The sequence below is a fragment of the Ailuropoda melanoleuca genome, chromosome 9 (genome assembly GCF_002007445.2).
Source record: "Ailuropoda melanoleuca isolate Jingjing chromosome 9, ASM200744v2, whole genome shotgun sequence".
Classification (NCBI taxonomy): Eukaryota; Metazoa; Chordata; class Mammalia; order Carnivora; family Ursidae; genus Ailuropoda; species Ailuropoda melanoleuca.
The window spans coordinates 43,488,410-43,508,956 of record NC_048226.1 but is presented as its reverse complement, the minus strand read 5'-3'; the positions used below and the strand labels follow the sequence as shown (position 1 = coordinate 43,508,956).

General features: G+C 36.6%; 1 pseudogene; it reads left to right on the top strand.

Annotated features, from left to right (window-relative positions):
* The first annotated feature begins 13,980 nt into the window (after nucleotides 1-13,980).
* Nucleotides 13,981-14,624, top strand: LOC100470849 (annotated as a pseudogene).
* Nucleotides 14,625-20,547: the final 5,923 nt, after the last annotated feature.

The following is a 20,547-nucleotide window of genomic DNA, read 5'->3' as shown; positions in this document are numbered from 1 at the left end:
TAAGGTATTAAAAAGAAAGAATGGGGGCGCCTGGGTGGCACAGCGGTTAAGCGCCTGCCTTCGGCTCAGGGCGTGATCCCGGCATTATGGGATCGAGCCCCACGTCAGGCTCCTCTGCTATGAGCCTGCCTCTTCCTCTCCCACTCCCCCTGCTTGTGTTCCCTCTCTCGCTGGCTGTCTCTATCTCTGTCGAATAAATAAATAAAATCTTTAAAAAAAAAAAAGAAAGAAAGAATGATTGGAATTTTCTCAGCTTCTGTGATACTACTTATCTCTTAAGTCAATTCTTAGTTTCCCTTGCAGGTTCTTTTTCCCCTCTCTCTTTAGCCCATTTTCTCTCCCTGTTCTGTACATTTTCCCTGGGTGATTTCATTCATGTCTGTGGTTTCAACTACCACTAATATGATGACAATCTCTAATTTTTTCAGTCTGAGCTCCAAACAAGACTATCTAATTTTGCCTGTTGAAAATGTTCATTAAATTAGCCCTTGAGAGGGGCACCTGGGTGGCTTAGTTGGTTAAGTGCCTGCCTTCAGCTCAGGTCATGAACCCAGGACCCTGGGATGAAGCCCAGCGTCAGGCTCCCTGCTTAGCGGGGAGTCTGCTTCTCCTTCTCCCTCTGCCACTCTTCCTGCTTGTGCACTCTCTCTCTTGTTCTCTCTTTCTTCAATAAATAAATAAAGTCTTTTAAAAAAATTATCCCTTGAGAACCCAGATTCAAGATGTCGAAAACCAAACTCCTTAACTTTTACCCCAAGTTTATTCTTCCTCCACTATTTCCTATCTCCATGAATTACTATAACAAATCCACCATGACAGACACTTAATTCCATTCTTTTCAGGGTCCACATCCTACTGATGGCATACCCATGTTATCTCAAGATTCTGCCACTCCTTTTACCCCCATCAGAGCCACCTTGGTCTAGTCTTCATATAGTGTGGCTGTAGTTCTCCCTTCCTTTAGTATTGCCATTTCCATATTTGTATTTCATACTGCTTCCAGCGATGTTATAAAACCACAAGCTACAAGCACAGCCATTCCGAACCATATACAATTTTCTTTCTGCCTCTTCTAACATATGTTTTCCCATGTGCTGCTCACATTGCCTTGAACATGCTTTTCCTCCATGCAAGTGTCTTACTAATTCACACCCATCTTTCAAGTGTTGACTTAGATATCAACTCCTCCTCCAGGCTTCCCTGGCCTTTGACATAGATGCCCTCTGCATGCCCCTATTCTATCATATATATCTTCATTTCTCTCATAGCATTTATCTCACTGGGTTGTCACCGTTGGCCTTTTTTCTCTCTTCCCAACTAAAATTTTCTAATACTCAAGTCTCTACCTTTAAAAATCTTCTCTGGCTACCCTACCTAAAACAGCACTCTACAACCCCTCTACTCCCCAATCGTATCACTCTCTATTCTTTTACTCTGCTTTACTTTTTCTCATGGTATTAAAAAACCACCCAACAAAGTATTATCTATTCATTTGTTCATGTTTAGTTTCAGATTTCCCACATATGATATACTCTCCATGAGAGCAATGTGTCTTATTTCACCATTGTATTTCCATAACCTAGAAGAGTCCCTGACACATAAGACCTAGATAAATATGTGACAGACAAACAAAAGTATGTGTCCTTTGTATGTAAAATTTCCAATTTTTATATCATTGTATCCTCAGCACTCAGAACCAGTGTTACTGGCACAAAGTATATATCTAATAAACATTTGATGAATTAACAGAGAGATGGCCCTAATAACTGTTCTACCAAAAAGATATGTTAAATATGTATTATCTAATATATGAGGTGTGTGTGGTATGTCTGTAAATTATGTAAATAAGGGATGTGTTAAACATTACTTAATACCAAGAAAAACAAACTTGTATTAAGAAATAAATAATGATAGCTAGCATATTTGTTTAAAAATCAGGTAATTTGGGCTTTATGGTAGGCATAATTCTTTTTCTTTAAGATTTTATTTATTTATTCGACAGAGATAGAGACAGCCAGCGAGAGAGGGAACACAAGCAGGGGGAGTGGGAGAGGAAGAAGCAGGCTCATAGTGGAGGAGCCTGATGTGGGGCTCGATCCCATAACGCCGGGATCACGCCCTGAGCCGAAGGCAGACACTTAACCGCTGTGCCACCCAGGTGCCCCTGGTAGGCATAATTCTAAAGATGTCCCCCAAGATTCCCATTCCCTGGCTATTCAATCACATACTATTCAAGGCACTGCTGTGAAAAGACACTACAGATGTTACTTCAAGAAGCAAGAAAAATCTCAAATAAACAGCCTAACCTTATACCAAAAAAAAGCTAGAAAAAGAACAACAAATGAAGCCAGCAGAAGGAAGGAAATAATAAAGTTCCAAGCAGAAATAAATGATATAGAAACTGAAAAAGAACAGATTGATGAAACCAGGAGCTGTTTCTTTGACAAAAAAATAGTAAAACTGATAAACTTCTAGCCAGACTTATCAAAAAAAAAGAGAAAGGACCTAAATAAATAAAATCACAAATGAGAGAGGAAAAATAACAACCGACATCATAGATATACAAACTATGAAAATATAAATATGAAAATACAAAATATGAAAACTATATGCCAACAAATTGGACAACCTGGAAGAAATGGACAAATTCCTAGACATGTGTACACTACCAAAATGAAACAGGAAGAAACAGAAAACTTGAACAGACCAATAACCAGCAAAGAGATTGAATCAGTAATCAAAAATCTCCCAACAAACAAAACTCCAGGGACAGATGGCTTCACAGGTGAAGTCTACCAAACATTTAAAGAAGAGTTAATACCTATTCTTCTCAAACTATTCCAAAAAATAGAAAAGGAAGGAAAACTTCCAAATTCATTCTGAGGTCTGCATTACCCTGATACCAAAACCAGACTAAGTCTCTACTAAGAATGAGAACTATAGGCCGATATTCCTGATGGACATGGATGCAAAAACTCTCAATAAAATACTAGCAAACCATATCTAACAATACATTAAAAAAATCACTCACGACAAGAAAACTGGTTTTATTCCTGGATTGCAAGGGTGGTTCAATATTCACAAATCAATCAATGTGATACACACATTACTAAAAGAAAGTGTAAGAACCATATGATCATTTCAATAGATCCAGAGAAAGCATTTGACAAAATACAATAACCATTCATGATAGACACCCTTAACAAAGTAGGTTTAGAAGGAATATACCTCAACATAATATAGGCCAGCTATGAAAAGCCCACAGCAAATATCATCCTGAATGGGCAAAAACTGAGAGCTTTTCCTCTATGGTCAGGAAGAAGACAGGGATGTCCAATCCCACCACTGTTATTTATACTGTAAGTCCTAACCTCAGCAATCAGACAACAAAAAGAAATAAAAGACATCCAAATGGGTAAGAAAGAAGTCAAATTTTCACTCTTTGTAGATGACATGATACTTTATATAAAATAACCAAAGACTACCAAGAAGCTGCTAGAACCAAAAAACAAATTCAATAAAGTCTCAGGATACAAATTCAATGTACAGAAATCTGTTCCATTTCTATACACCATAATGAAGAAGCAGAAAGAATTAAGAAAACAATCCCATTTATAATTACACCAAAAACAATAAGATACCTAGGAATGAGGTGAGAGAGACCTGTACTCTAAAAACTATAAAACATTGATGACAGAAATTGAAGATGACACAAAGAGATGGAAAGACATTCCACTGGAAGAACAAATATTGTTAAAATGTCTATACTACCCAAAGCAGTCTACAGATTTAAAGTCCCTATCAAAATACCAACAGCATTTTTTACACAGCTGGAACAAACAATCCTAAAGTTTGTATGGAACCACAAAAGACCTCAAATAGTCAAAGCAATCTTGAGAAAGAACAACAAGACTGGAGGTATCACAATCCCAGATTTCAAGATATACAACAAAGTTGTAGTAATCAAAACAGTATGGTACTGGCACAAAGGTAGACACATAGATCTACAGAACAGAATAGAAAACCCAGAAATAAACCCACAATTATATGGTCAGTTAATCTTCAACATAGCAGGGAAGAGTGTGCAATGGGAAAAAGGCAGTCTCTTCTTCAACAAATGGTGTTGGAAAACCTGGACAGCAAAAGAATGAAACTGGACCACTTTCTTACACCAAACACAAAAAATAAATTTAAAATGGATTAAAGATCTAAATATAAGACCTGAAACCATAAATATCCTAGAAGAGAACACGGGCAGTAACCTCTTTGATATGGGCCACAGCGAATTCCTTCTAGATATGTCTCATGAGGCAAGGGAAACAAAAGCAAAAATAAACTATTGGAACTTCATCAAAATAAAAACTTCTGCACAGTGAAGGAAACAATCAACAAAACTAAAAGGCAACCTATGGAATGAGAGAAGATATTTGCAAATAACATATCTGATAAAGGGTTAGTATCCAAAATATATAAAGAACCTATAAAACTCTATATCCAAATAACAGATAATCCAATTTTAAAAAGGGCAAAAGACATGTGTAGACATTTTCCCAAAGATATCCAAGGGCCAACAGAAACAGGTAAAATTGCTCAATGTCACTGACCATCAGAGAAATACAAATGAAAACCACAAGGAGATATCACCTCATACTTGTCAGAATGGCCGAAATAAAAAATGCAAGATACAAAAAGTATTGGCGAAGATGTGGAGAAAAAGGAACCTTCTTGCACTGTTGGTGGGAATTCAAATGATACAGCCACTCTGGAAAACAGTATGGAGTTCCTCAAAAAGTTAAAAATAGAGCTACGCTACAAACCAGCAATTGCACTACTTAGTATTCACCCAAAGAATACAAAAATACTAATTCAAAGGGATAGATGAACCCTGATGTTTATAGCAGCATTATCTACAGTAGCCAAATTATGAAAGCAGCCTAAGTGTCCATTAACTGATGAATGGATAAAAAAAGATGCATATATATGTATGTATACATGTATGTGTATATATACATATACATATATATAATGGAATATATATACGTGTGTGTGTATATATATATATAATGCAATATTAGCCATCAAAAAGAATGAAATCTTGCCATTTGCAATGACATGAATGGAGCTGGAGAGTATTTCGCTAAGCAAAATAAGTCAGTCAGAGAAAGACAAATACCATATGATTTCATTCACGTGGAATTTAGGAAACAAAACAAATGAGCAAAGGAAAAAAATAGAGAGAGAGAGAGACAAAGCAAGAAACAGACACTTAACCATAGAGGACAAACTGATGGTTACCAGAGGGAAGGTGGGTAGGGAGATGGGTGAAATAGGTGATGGGATTAAAGAGTGCACTTGTGATGAGCACTGGGTGATGTATGAAAGTGTTGAATCATTATATTGTACACCTGCAACTAATATTAGTGTATATTAACCAATTAAAATTTAAGTAAAAAAGAAAAAAAGGGAAGATTTCTATGAACTGTATAAAGTGATTTCCAGGAGGTATTGTTAAGTTAAAAAAAAAAAAAGATACCCATTATAATTAAGGTTACCAATCAGCTGGCCTTAATAAGTGGAGATTATTCTGGATTAACCAGGTAGACACAATATAATCACATGAGCCCTAAAGAAGAAAAGAGAAAGGCAGGAAAACAGAAGAGACCCAACAGAAGAGATCAGTGAGTTTACCCCTGTTGCTGGTTTTGAAGGTGAAAACAGAGAGCCACAAGCCAAAGCATATGGGTGGCCTCAGAAGCTGTGCACAGCCTCTGGCAGAGAGCTAGCAAGGAAACAGGCTCCTCAGTCCTACAACCACATAGAATTGAATTCTGCCAACAGTTTGCATCACCCTAAAGGCTGATTCTGAGAGCTGCCAGATAAGAGCCCAGGCCAGCTGCCAGTTTTATTTCAGTCTCATGAAACTAAACAGAGAAGCCAACTGAGCCACGCAGACTTCTGACCTACAGAATCATGAGATAATAAACTTGTGCTGGTTTAAGCTACTAAATTTGTGGTAATTTATCAGGGTGGCAATAGAAAAGTTAACAGGTTCATTTCCTATTCTACCATCAGGTTGCAGGGACTCTCTGAACAAATTATTTCACATTAATGTTTTAGTTTGGTATCAGGTTCTAACTAATAAACAGGCTTGGAGATAAATTAAGTAAAAATAGCTACTTGACAGAAATTAATTTTTTTAAGAATTGAGAACAATCTTAAAATTATTCTAATTGAATCTCCTTATTTTGCAGACTAGAAAACAGGGGTCCATATTCCTAATTAGTAAAAAAGCTGCAATTTGGGGCCAGTTCATAACTACCAGCCTAGTGTTCATTTGACAACCTCATGTAACTGTCACATCCCCAGATGGCCTGCGGCTGTATAAAGAAGCATCTGGAATGGTAGGGAGAAGGCCTGCAGATGGCAGTAACAAACCAGAAATTCCTTGGCTCCCTGACTTAGTAGTTAGGCGAACCCTGAGGATGTCATTCATTGCCTCAGAGCCTCAGTTCTCTTAACTGTACAATGGGAAAAATATTACCTGTCCTGCTTTCTTTACAGTGTTCAGATCAATAACCATTTCTTGAGCACCTACTACATGTTAAGTACTGCATTAAGTGCTATGATAAAAAGATATACCTGGGTTCCCGATCTGAAATAATTTATTTATAAACAGATTATTTCAATGTTATGTGATACATATTAGGCAAAAGTTAAACAGATGGGCCATGGGAACTCCGGGAAGGGTCATCTAACTCAGACATCTAACCCAGACATGAAGACAAAGGAAATGAAGAATACTCCCGTATCTTGAAAAACAAGTAGATATGGTGCCAGCAAAAAAGGGCTTTCCAAGCAGGGGGACCAACATGAGCCCATGTGAACTGCAAGTAGCCCTTTTTCAACAACCAACAAGAAATAGCGCCATGTGAACTGCAAGTAGCCCTTTTTCCAAGAACCAAGAGTATGAAGAGAGAACTTCACAAATGAAAGCCAGATAATAAAAACCATTGTATGACTTGCTAGAGAATATGAACTTTGTTCTGTAGGAAGCAGAAGCCATTGAAAGGCTGGAAGCAAGAGGTAAAAAAAAAAAAAAAAATGTGACAATGAAGAAGATGAATTAGCGAGCATGAAGACTGGAAACATAGGTAGATGCTATAACCATAGTGCAGGTGCAAGGTAATAAACACCTGAAATGGGAAAATGGTGGTGGAGGCTCAGAAGAGAACCATACAATGAATCTTTAGAACAGGGATTCTTAAACTCTGCTTATCCCATAAAATCCCCTGATCCCATGCAGACCTCCCGAATTAGAATCCCCAAGAGCAAGGCCAGGCACTTTTATAAAAGATATAGGCAATTCTGATGAGCACCTCGGTTTCTGAGCTGTTCTAGGGCAGGGATTAAGAAACTACAGCCATGGGCCAAATCTGACCCACTGCCTGTTTTTGTATAGCCTATGGGCTAAGAATGGTTTTTACGCTTTTAAAGAAGAATATCACATGACACATGAAAATTACATGAAATTCAAATCTCAGTGTCCATAAATAAAGCTTTATTGAACACTCATATGTTCATATATTGTCAATGATGACTTCGGTACTCTAATGGCAGAAGTGAGTAGTAGCAACAAGGATCATAAATCCTGAAGGCCCCGAAGCCTAAAATATTTACTCTCTAGTCCCTTGGAGGAAAAATTGCTAAGTCCTGATCTAGAGCAGTCATTCTTACTCTTGGCTGCACATTGTAATCATCTGCATTTTCCAAGTCATATCTCTGGGGGTACAACCCAAGCATCAATATATTTTTTTAAGTGCCCTGGTAAGCTTTAACCTGTGCAGCCAGTGTTGAAAATGGCTGACTTAGAGAATATATTGACAGAACTTCGTGATTGTTTATATGTGATTGGTGACGGAAAGAAAGATTATATGGATTTAAAACCATGTGTTTTAGAGATTGTTATTATGAACTCCTTGAAGGCAAAGAATGAAATCTCCTTTCCATATCCCCAGTACCTAGTATTGAATCTGATGCAGTAAAGATATTCAGTAAGAGTTTACTGTGTGATACATGACTAAGTACTCCTCATTTAAGCAGTCTCCATACAAGGTACTTGAGAAATAGTTTATGTTCATTTCAGTGCCACAGAAAACTTTGGAAAAGTGGGCCTTATCTACTTGCACAAAAATATAGGTTTCACTTCATCTGGACTTCCAGAGATTAGTAATGTTAGAGAAAATTATAAATAAATTACAAGACAATTGCCATTAAAAGTCAATTTTTAGTTACTCAATTTTCTGAAATAATAGTTTCCTTTTAACTCTGGCAGAAATTGTTTTATAAATCTATTTTTGGCATTTACACTAATTCAAATAGTCAGATAAGATGAGGTTATATCAGAATATTATTTTTTTGGCTAAGGGTCTGCAAAACTTACAAAGCAAAGAATAAATATGATGTTATATTTTAAATAAATAATAAATATCAAAACAGACTTAAGTTAGAGGTCATGTTTGAGTATAAGAAAAAGTAACAACCGGGGCGCCTGGGTGGCTCAGTCATTAAGCATCTGCCTTCGGCTCAGGGCGTGATCCTGGAGTTCTGGGATCGAGCCCCACATCAGGCTCCTCCGCTGGGAGCCTGCTTCTTCCGCTCCCACTCCCCCTGCTTGTGTTCCCTCTCTCGCTGGCTGTCTCTCTCTGTCAAATAAATAAATAAAATCTTTAAAAAAAAAAGAAAAAGAAAAAGTAACAACCATTCACAAACTATTATTGTGGTGTCTAAAGTAGATCTAGATATCAATCATAGCTAACTATTTCTATATTGTACAAGAATTGATACTAATTAGATTATGTCCCCCTCCCAACTCTGCTATGCTCATCAATATTTTCTACCTTTCTTCAGTGTGCATGTGCTGTTGTGGAGACAAGAAGAGAAAGAGAAGGTGGAGAAAGTGGGAGGAATTCTACATATATGGGTACATTACCCTACAGAAAGTCCTTAGTCATGTCAGTGAGTGTGGTGTCAGTCCAGACTGCCCTAAAGGCATGTCTGAATTTTGAAAAGCAATGTAAAATAAGAAATGTAATCTATTCTATTACTATCTACTGTTTTTAACTGCACCAACTTTTATACAAAACAGCATTATAACAATGCTTTGATCAAAGATCTAAGATGACTGACTTCTTGAGAAAGCATTTGAGTTCACAGAGATTGGCCAGAGATGAAACAGTCCATGGAACTTCAACTAGAATCCTTATAGGTCTCAGGCAGGCAGAGCATAGTGACTTTCATGGGAAATGGTGACTGATACGTGTTAGCATGTTTCGCATTTCCATTTTTAAATGTTGCACATGATTCTGGAAAAGGCAAAGCCGTAAGATGACAGATCATCAGTTGCTGAGGTTTGAAATGGGGAAAGGGTTGATAACTAAGGGGCAGCACAGAGAAACATGGGGGGTTGAAAGAATTACATTACCTCTTGATGGTGGTGGTAGTTACGCAAACTATACATTTGTCAAAACTCACAGAGTTGTGCACTGAAAGGAGCTCATTTTATTGTATGCAAAATTTTTAAAATATATATATTGTTAATTGTTTTTAGAATAAACTGAGTTGATATACAGAATGGATGAGATGATAAGACTTGGTTAGATCAGTAGTAATTTTCTAATATTACATAGATAATCCATGTTATTTTCTAATTGTTAACTAAAAGCTCTAATTGCCAAATGAAATGCACTATTTTTGATTAAACGTACAAATGAAAGCTAACCAGGACCCTTAGAAGAAGTAAAAATTAAGAAAACTTGACATAGAGAATATAAGGTAAAATAAAAAATAGGTAAAATAAAAATAAAATATATAAAGGGAAGCACGTTTTGAGGACAATTTTGATGGTAAAAAGTAACCAAACAAAAAAATCTTTGTTATAAAAAGTCAGCTAAGAAATGTAGTTCTGATGGAGGCTGAGACTCCAGTTTCAGTTAAGAATATTTAACGCCAAGACTCTAAAATCACTCAAAAACTCTAAAGGTAAATAAACCAAACTACTGTATGTAAATTTTAAAATAAGAAATGTTAAATACTGTATACATATAAATTCATCTTAGAAAACTTTTCATACATTCATCAGAGAAAGGGAGATATTTTATATAAACATCACCACAGAAAAGCATGTCTGTTAAAAAGAACACATTTATTCTCCCCATTTCTCTTGAGCCAACATTTCAGAATGAATACAGAAATAGTAATAGTTTTCTCTACTTCTTTCCTTGATTCACTATTCAAGGTGAATGGTAAATAATTTATGTAGATAAGTGTTTACTTTGCAGCCAATGGCTTCTGTAGCCAATGTTCACTATAGCCATGAAGTAGATTCAGAAATCCCCTCAGGTCAGCAGATGGAAAGAGCAGCATGGCCTTGAGAATACACCCCACCAGTGTCCCTTCTTTTAGTCCTAGAACCAAAAGGACTACATGCATGCACAGAAGTTAATGTGCTTTTATTTTTTTTTTTCCATCTTGCTTTGTCAGCCCTCATGGGATGTTCTATAAAGTTTAATAATATGCTCAAGTCTGGGAATCACATAATCTAGTTCTTTTTATTCCAGAATTATACTTAGACCTGTCAGACAGGTATAAAAACTCTACTGACAGATGCATGAGCCAAGTATGCTAACATGCTGGGGTTTCTTTTTAGTACACCATTTTTGCATTGGCTGCCAATGGTGAAGAATGTAGTCTGAATAAAATCATAAAGAAACCAGAGGAAGGTCTGAGTGACTTTATTTAAAATCTGGGTGGGGAGGAATTGACCCTTCTAACTAAACACAAACCCTTAGCAGTTATCAGAAAAAGGCACACAATGGTCTTATTGTTCTTATGAAAGAATGCTCAGCCTTGACCATTATAAAAAGAAATGTAAATCAAAACAAGATAGCTTTTTCATTTATCAAACTGCTAACATTTTTAAGTTTCTAGTTGAGCATGACTGTGGAGAAATGGGCAGTCTCCAACTGTTTGTCAAGGTGTAGGCACATATCCTTCAGACTATGATTCCCTAACTAGCAATTTACCCTACAGATATACTCACAAAAAAAATCCAAAACACATGTGTAAAAGGTTGTCTTAGCTTTGTTAATAGCAAAAAATGTATAAACAACTTCTTAAATGAACTATGATACATTCACAAAATGGAGTATTCTGTCACTTTAAAATGAACAAGCAAATTGGTATGTGTTGATATAGAAGTATCTGCAAGATGTAAATTTTTAAAAATCAAAGATGACAATTCCAGCCAAAATGGAGTAACTCTACTACAGCTCTCTCTCCCACTAGTGTAACTAAAAACGCTATACAAATTAAAAAGCAACTACAAGGGAACTGTGAAAAGGTAATATTTGGAGCCAAATTGCACAAGGGAACCAAAGCTTAAAGAATGATCTATAATAGGAGTGAGTTTTGCCATCTTATTTCCTCCTTTATCATCCAGCTTTGACCCAAGGGTGACCCCAATGCAAAACTGAGCAGTGGATACAGGCAGCAAAAGCTCTGAGAAAAACTATCTTTCTGAGGAGAGGACTGGGAAAAGGGATCATAGTGAGTTGAAGAGTATGGGAGACACCCACTTACTCTTTTTTATTGTTCTGTTGTTTTATGTCATTAAAGTCCCTGGAGGAGAGAAGAAAGAGACTGATGCAGAAAGAAATATTTGAAGAAATTTGTTGAAAGCCATAAATTTAGAGATTCATGAAGCTCAGCAAACCCTAAACAGCACAAACTCAAAGAAAAGCATGCACAGACACATAGCAACCAAATAACTGTACAACAAAGATAGATTTTTTAAATCTTGAAAGCAGCCACAGAAAAATGACATATTACATATAGGAGAACAAAATTTTGGCTCCAGAATTCTCATTAAAAGACATGGAAGCCAGAAGACAGTAGGACATCTTTAAAACATTGAAAGAAAATAACTGTTGAGTTCTACATCCAGTAAAAATATCCTTCATGAAGGATGACAAAATAAGGACATTCTCAACTAAGGAAAAAATAAGATAATCTAAAACAATAACAAATTTAAAAGGATAGAACTCTTATAAAGTATGTTCTTGAACCATAATTAACCAGATATTAAACCAGATATCAAAACAGAAATAGGGATGCCTGGATGGCTCAGTCAGTTAAGCATCTGCCTTCGGCTCAGTTCATGATCCCAGGGTGCTGGGATCAGTCCCTCATCAGGCTCCTTGAGCAGTGGGGAGCCTGCTTCTCCCTCTGCCTGTTGCTCCCCCTGCTTGTTCCCTTTCTCTCTAACTCTCTGACAAATAAATAAATAAAATCTTAAATTAAAAAAACATAAATATATCTGAAAAATTCCCAATTTGTAAAATGTAGACAACACACTTCTAAATAAGCCATGGGTCAAAGAGGAAGTCTCAGGGGAAATTAGAAAATATTTTGACTGAATGAAAATGAAAAGATAAGATACCAAAATTTGCAGCATGCAGCTAAAAGAGTTCTTAAAGGGAAATTTATAACATTAAATCTTACGTTAGGGAAAAAAGATCTTAGGGCACCTGGGTGACCCAGTCAGCTAAGCGTCTGCCTGTGGCTCAGGTCATGATCCTGGGGTCCTGGGATCAAGTCCTGCATCGGGCTCCCTGCTTTTCCCTCTCCCTCTTCCTGCTGCTCTGCCTTCTTGTGTTCTCTCACTAGCTCTCTCTCTCAGATAAATAAATAAAATCTTAAAAAATAATAATAATAGAAAGAAAGAAAGAAAGAAAGAAAGAAAGAAAAAGAAAAAAAAAAGGTCTCAATAATGAAAGAAAGTGGAAAAGAGCAAAGTAAACCCAAACCAAATAGAAACAAGGAAAAGACAAATGTGAGAACAGAAATCAACAAAATTTTAATAAGAAATTTGATGAAACCGAAACATGGTTCTTTGAAAAGATCAATAATATTTGTAAACCTCTAGACAGAAAAAAGAGAAGACATAAATCACCAGTAGCAGGCATAAGAGATCCTACGGACATTAAAAGGATAATAAGGAAATAGAACAAAAAACTCTATGCTCATGAATTCAAGAACTTAAATGGGCCAGTGCCTTGAAAGACAGAAATTAACAAAACTCACTGAAAAAAAGAAATAAATAACCTGAATATTCCTATATCTATTAAAGAAATTGAAAACCTTCCCACAAAGAAAACTCCAGGCCCAGATGGTTCCACTGGAGACTTCTATCAAACATTTCTAGGAAAAAATAGCAATTTTATGCTATTTCTTTCAGGAAATGAATTGAAAAAATACTTCCCAACTTATTTTATGAGCCAGCATCACACTGATACCAAAACTAGAAATAAGACACTGTAAGAAACTTCAGACCAATATCCATATGACCACAAATACCTAAATCATCAAAAAATTCTAGTAAATTATATTCAGCAACATATAAAAATATAATACATTATGAGCAAACTGGAGTTTATCCAAGGAATGTAAAGCTGGATCAATATTTAAAAATCAATCAATATAATTCACTATTAAGAATTTTTTTTAATTGTAGATAATCTCAATTAATGAAAAAAGGAAGCCTTTGACAGGAGTCAACACCCATGCATGGTAAAAATTCTCTACAAAGTAAGAACGGAAGAGAACTTCCTCAACCTGATAAAGGACATCTACAAAAAATCTGTAGCTAATATAACACTTACCCAAGTTTCAATCCAAATTATCCAAGCCTTAATCATCTAGTCTGTAAAATGAGGATATAAATATTTGCCTCCTGGGTTTATTATGAAAGTTAAAGTTATTAGCATAATATGTAGCACATTAAAAATAGTGAAAATAATCCTCTTTTCCAGCTGGAACCATAAAGGTACAGAAGAGAAGAAAAAGAAGGTTCCTACTGTGCCAGAAACCCTTAAGAAAAAGCAAAGGAATTTCACAGAATTGAAGATCAAGTATTTGAGAAAGAAGTTTGCCCAAAAGATGCTTCAAGGGGCAAGGAGGAAGCTTATCTATGAAATAGCTACGCATTACCACAAGGAATATAGGCAGATGTAAGGAACTGAGATTCGAAGGGCGAGGATGGCAAGAAAAGTTGGCAACTTCTACGTACCTGCGGAACCCAACTTGGCATTTGCCATCAGGATCAGAGGTAGCAGTGGTGTGAGCCCAAAGGTTTGAAAAGTGTTACAGCTCCTTCACGTTTGCCAGTTCTTCAATGGCACCTTTGTTAAACTCAACAAGGGTCCAGTTAACATGCTAAGGATTGTGGAACCATATATAGTATGGGGGGACCCAACCCTGAAGTGGTGAACAAATTGACCTACAAGCATGGTTACAGCAAAATCAACAAGTGATTTGCCCTGACAGGTAACACATTGATTGCTCGACCTCTTGGTAAATATGGCATCATCTGCATGGAGGATCTGATTCACCAGATCTACACTGCTGGAAAACGTTTCAAAGAAGCAAACAACTTTTTATGGCCCTTCAAATTATCTTCTCCATGAGGGGGAATGAAGAAAAAGACCACCCATTTTGTAGAAGGTGGAGATGCTGGTAACAGGGAAGACCAGATCAATAGGCTTATTACAAGGATGAACTAAAGTATCTACCAGGATTATTTTTGTAATCTAGTCAGTTAATAAATGACTACTTTCCTATTGAAAAAAATGGTGAAAATAATTATTATATATGCAATAATAACAAAATTTATATTCATCACACATCAGTACTGCATTATTGGTTGGAATGTTTCATAGTCCAGAATTCATGATGTCTGCAATATTACCACACACCATACACACACACACACACACACAAACACACACATTCACACTGCACACTTTATAAAAAGCACAAGATGATTTTTAAACAGTCAAACAAAAAGGAAATAAAACTGGAAAAGGAAAATAATATGACTGATCATTCTTTATGATAATGAGCACTAGCAGTCACTTCCTAAAATCTACTCCGTTGAAAAACAAAATGGAAAACATTGCAATGGATTTGAGATGAAATCTCTGACAAAGTTGTCCCTGTAAGAGAATCCAATGCAAGACATAGTTTCAGACTCACAAAATCAAAGTTTCCTAGTAAAGGTGTTACTTGTGGTTTTTCTTAAATCACAGTTCTCATTCATGAAATTTCCAACCGGTCTTCTGGAATCTGTGTCAGTTATGGATTTCTTTCTTTTAGGGAGTTTATATAGTAAGGTTGTCCAGATTAGTTCACAGCAGAAATTTTTATTGATATAAACTAGGGACCATTTTTCATGCTGGTGAGATTAAACTAAGAGCCAAATCTATGTGAGAATTAAGAGAGGAAAAGGGTACTTGCCCACCCACTCACTTGCTAAGAATAAATCTTCTGATAAACAAAAGTAAACTTTCTGAGGTTCCTACCCCCTGTATCCAAGACTTAATGGACTCCTCAGTAGGTCTAAAAGTTCAGGTAGTATGAATGCTTCAGATACTTTATGCTTTATTTCAGAATATGGAATTCATAGCACTCTAAGAGTATTACCTTTATATTGTGTTGTAATTATTTCTGTGCTATATATTTTGGGGTGTTTGTGTGCCTATTATGCTCTATTTAAGTCCTGAGCTTTGGGGCGCCTGGGTGGCACAGCGGTTAAGCGTCTGCCTTCGGCTCAGGGCGTGATCCCAGCGTTATGGGATCGAGGCCCCACGTCAGGCTCCTCTGCTGTGAGCCTGCTTCCTCCTCTCCCACTCCCCATGCTTGTGTTCCCTCTCTGCTCGCTGTCTCTATCTCTGTCGAATAAATAAAATCTTTAAAAAAAAAAAAAAGTCCTGAGCTTTTCTTCCTCTATGTTTATGGTTTACTGATATACTAGGTTTATGGTTTACTGATATACTAGGAATCTAGCTCAGTTTCTACCACCCCCAATAAGCATTTTATAGTTAAAATTAAATACTGAGGTTTTTTTTAAATCTTGGGTGTCTCACGCTATAACAACGGCTAGTTTAACTAAAGAGTTTTAGTCTTTGGGACTGCAGAAACACATTCAGAAATAAATTACTGATGGGTGGTCAGCAGTATAATGAAACTTCATTGAGTAATTCCTTATATATTCTTTAATGGAGTGTACTGATCTTGCATCCTTATGGGAAGTTAAACTTAACAGATTCATACTGTTCTGATTGTTATGATGTATAGATTCCTTTATGAGTCTGCTGGCAGATGTTACTATTTTAAACACTCAGAAATCCATTAGTTTAAGTACAACCATACAGTTGGATGCAAAATTTAATTTTCAAATGAAAAATGATTTCTAATGTAATTTATAAAACTTCATGATGTTTTTTCTTTGAGGATATGCACTATTAAATGTTCTTTGTAAAGCAGATACAAAATATGTATCCTGCTCTATAAAAGTTGATTTTATATCAATATCAAGGGAATTTGATGACATAAGAATACATGTCTTCACACTAAGGCAGGCCATATGGCCAAATAGCATGGAGCAATTTTTTTGCTATAAATGGAAACATTCACTACTTAAGGATTTCGTAGTCCTGAAAATCCCTGGTTGTAAACCATGGTCTCATAAAGACACTAATGAGCACACCCAAATGTGTAAGATAGGGAAAAATTTGTGCACTGGAGTGAGACAGAGGCAGCTAACTGTGGAATCCTCTTCTATGATATAAGGCAAAGAACAGATAGGATCTTTCTAGATACTACATATTGCTAAAAATAAGGTAATAGACAACTGTCTTCATGCCCTCTCCTTCTAGTAACAGAAGTCTGATATTCCTCATTCTCAGCTCATGTGGTTTGTGTGAGACTAACACTAAACAGCTCCAAGGATGAGCATGTGACTCAAGACAGATAAACCAGAGCCAATGAAACTCAATTAATCTTCATTCTCTGCTTGGAACTATTGGGGAAAAAACATTTTCTTACACTTGAATTGTTGGCAAAATAGGACAGAAACCTAGAACTACTGACAGCTATTTTATCACCATGAGGGAAGAACCTGCTCAAAAAAATGGGGCCAATACAGAGAAGCAGGTCCAAGAGAGAAAGACAACCTTACTGACATCATTTGAGTCCCTGAACCAGACCATGTGAGTGAAGGTCTTGGGTTTTCAGATATGGAGTCAATCTTTTTTTTCTTTTTTCTTTTTTTTTATAATGATTTTTTATTATGTTAGTCACCATACAGTATATCTTTAGCTTTTGAAGTAGTGTTCCATGATTCATTATTTGCTTATAACACCCAGTGCACCATGCAATATGTGCCCTCCTTAATACCCATCATGGACCTATCTCAGTTCCCCACCCCCTCCCCTCTGAAGCCCTCAGTTTGTTTCCCAGAGTCCATAGTCTCTCATGGTTCATTCTCCCTTCTGTTTACCCCCCTTCATTTTTCCCTTCCTTCTCCTACTGATCTTCCTGCTATTTCTTATGTTCCATAAATGAGTGAAACCATATGATAATTGTCTTTCTCTGTTTGACTTACTTCACTTAGCATAATCTCCAGTCCTGTCCATGTTGCTGCAAATGTTGTGTAATTGTTCTTTCTGATGGCTGAGTAATATTCCATTGTATATATGGACCACAACTTCTTAATCCAGTTATCTGTTGAAGGGCATCTCGGCTCCTTCCACAATTTAGCTATTGTGGACAATGCTGCTATGAATATTGGGGTGCATATGGCCCTTCTCTTCACTATGTCTGTATCTTTGGGGTAAACACCCAGTAGTGCAATGGCTGGATCATAGGGTAGCTCAATTTTTTACTTTTTAAGGGACCTCCACACTGTTTTCCAAAGTGGCTGTACCAACTTGCATTCCCACCAACAGTGTAAGACGGATCCCCTTTCTCCACATCCTCTCCAACATTTGTTGTTTCTTGCCTTGTCAATTTTTGCCATTCTAACTGGCATAAGGTGGTATCTCAATGTGGTTTTGATTCAAATTTCCCTGATGGCTAATGATTTTGAATATTTTTTCATGTGTCTGTTAGTCAATGCTTTGAAACTGGAACTCAATCACAAGGAAAAATTGGGAAGAAACTCAAACACTTGGAAACCAAGAACGATCCTGCTCAAGAATGATTGGGTAAACCAGGGAATTAAGAAGAAGATTAAACAATTTTTGGAGACCAACGAAAATGAAAACACATCGTTCCAAAACCTATGTGCGACACTGCAAAGGCAGTCCTAGGGGGAAAATACATAGCCATCCAAGCCTCACTCAAAAGAATAGAAAAATCTAAAATGCAGTTTTTATATTCTCACCTCAAGAAGCTGGAACTGGAACAGTTCCCACTAGTTATAATGGGCATTAACTCATATATTTTCCAAGTTATGGAGGTCTTACAGAAAAAGATAAGAAGACTACATTTGCTTTCCTTTTAAATAGTTATGATAACTTTTATTAATATTTTGCATTGATCAAATGCCACAAATGTGTCAGGTACTATAGAGAAAACAGAACCTTCCTAACAAGTTCATAATCTCACAAGTGGGATTCATCCCTGGGATGCAAGGGTGGTTCAACATTCACAAATTGATCAGTGTGATAGATCATATCAACAAGAAAAGAGGCAAGAACCATATGATCCTCTAGACCATGTTCTGGGACACAAAACAGTTCTCAACCGATACCAAAAGATTGAAATTATCCCCTGCATATTCTCAGACCACAACGCTCTGAAATTGGAACTCAACCACAAGGAAAAATTTGGAAGAAACTCAAACACTTGGAGACTAAGAACCATCCTGCTCAGGAATGACTCGATAAACCAGGAAATCAAAAATCAATTTAAACAATTTATGGAGACCAACGAGAATGAAAACACAACGGTCCAAAACCTATGGGATACTGCAAAGGCAGTCCTAAGGGGGAAATACATAGCCATCCAAGCCTCACTCAAAAGAATAGAAAAATCTAAAATGCAGTTTCTATATTCTCACCTCAAGAAACTGGAACAGCAACAGAGGGACAGGCCTAACCCACTGACAAGGAAGGAGTTGACCAAGATTAGAGCAGAAATCAATGAATTAGAGACCAGAACCACAGTAGAGCAGATCAACAGGACTAGAAGCTGGTTCTTTGAGAGAATCCATAAAATTGATAGACCACTGGCAAGACTTATCCAAAAGAAAAGAGAAAGGACCCAGATTATTAAAATTATAACTGAAAACGGAGAGGTCACGACCAGCACCATTGAAATTGCAAGGATAATTAGAAACTTTTATCAACAGCTATATGCCAAAAAACTAAACAATCTGGAAGAGATGGAGGCCTTCCTGGAAACCTATAAACTACCAAGACTGAAACAGGAAGAAATAGATTTCTTAAATAGGCCAATTAACTATGAAGAAATTGAGTCAGTGATAAACAACCTTCCAAATAATAAAACTCCAGGCCCAGACGGTTTTCCTGGGGAATTCTACCAAACATTCAAAGAAGAAATAATACCTATTCTCCTAAAGCTATTTCAAAAAATAGAAACAGAAGGAAAGCTACCAAACTCATTCTATGAGGCTAATATTACCTTGATCCCCAAACCAGGCAAAGACCCCCTCAAAAAGGAGAATTACAGACCGATTTCTCTAATGAATATGGATGCCAAAATCCTCAACAAGATCCTTGCTAATAGAATCCAACAGTACATTAAAAGGATTATCCATCATGACCAAGTGGGATTCATACCTGGGATGCAAGCATGGTTCAACACTCGCAAATCAATCAATGTGATACATCATATCAACAAGAAAAGACTCAAGAACCATATGATCCTCTCAATTGATGCAGAAAAAGCATTTGACAAAATACAGCATCCTTTCCTGATTAAAACCCTTCAGAGTGTAGGAATAGAGGGTACATTTCTCAATCTCATAAAAGCCATCTATGAAAAGCCTACTGCAAGCATTATTCTCAATGGGGAAAAGCTGGAAGCCTTTCCCTTAAGATCAGGAACACGACAAGGATGCCCACTCTCGCCACTATTATTCAACATAGTACTAGAAGTCCTTGCAACAGCAATCAGAAGACAAAAAGGGATCAAAGGTATCCAAATCGGCAAAGAAGAAGTCAAACTGTCTCTCTTTGCAGATGACATGATACTCTATATGGAAAACCCAAAGGAATCCACTCCCAAACTATTAGAAGTTATAGAACAATTCAGTAAGGTGGCAGGATACAAAATCAATGCCCAGAAATCAGTTGCATTTCTATACACGAATAACGAGACTGAAGAAAGAGAAATTAGGGAATCCATCCCATTTACAATAACACCAAAAACCATGCGTTACCTTGGAATTAACTTAACCAGAGACGTAAAGGACCTATATCCTAGAAACTATAGATCACTTTTGAAAGATATTGAGGAAGACATAAAAAGATGGAAAAATATTCCATGCTCATGGATTGGAAGAATTAACATAGTTAAAATGTCCATACTACCCAGAGCAATCTACACTTTCAATGCTATCCCGATCAAAATACCGAGGACATTTTTCAAAGAACTGGAACAAATAGTCCTTAAATTTGTATGGAA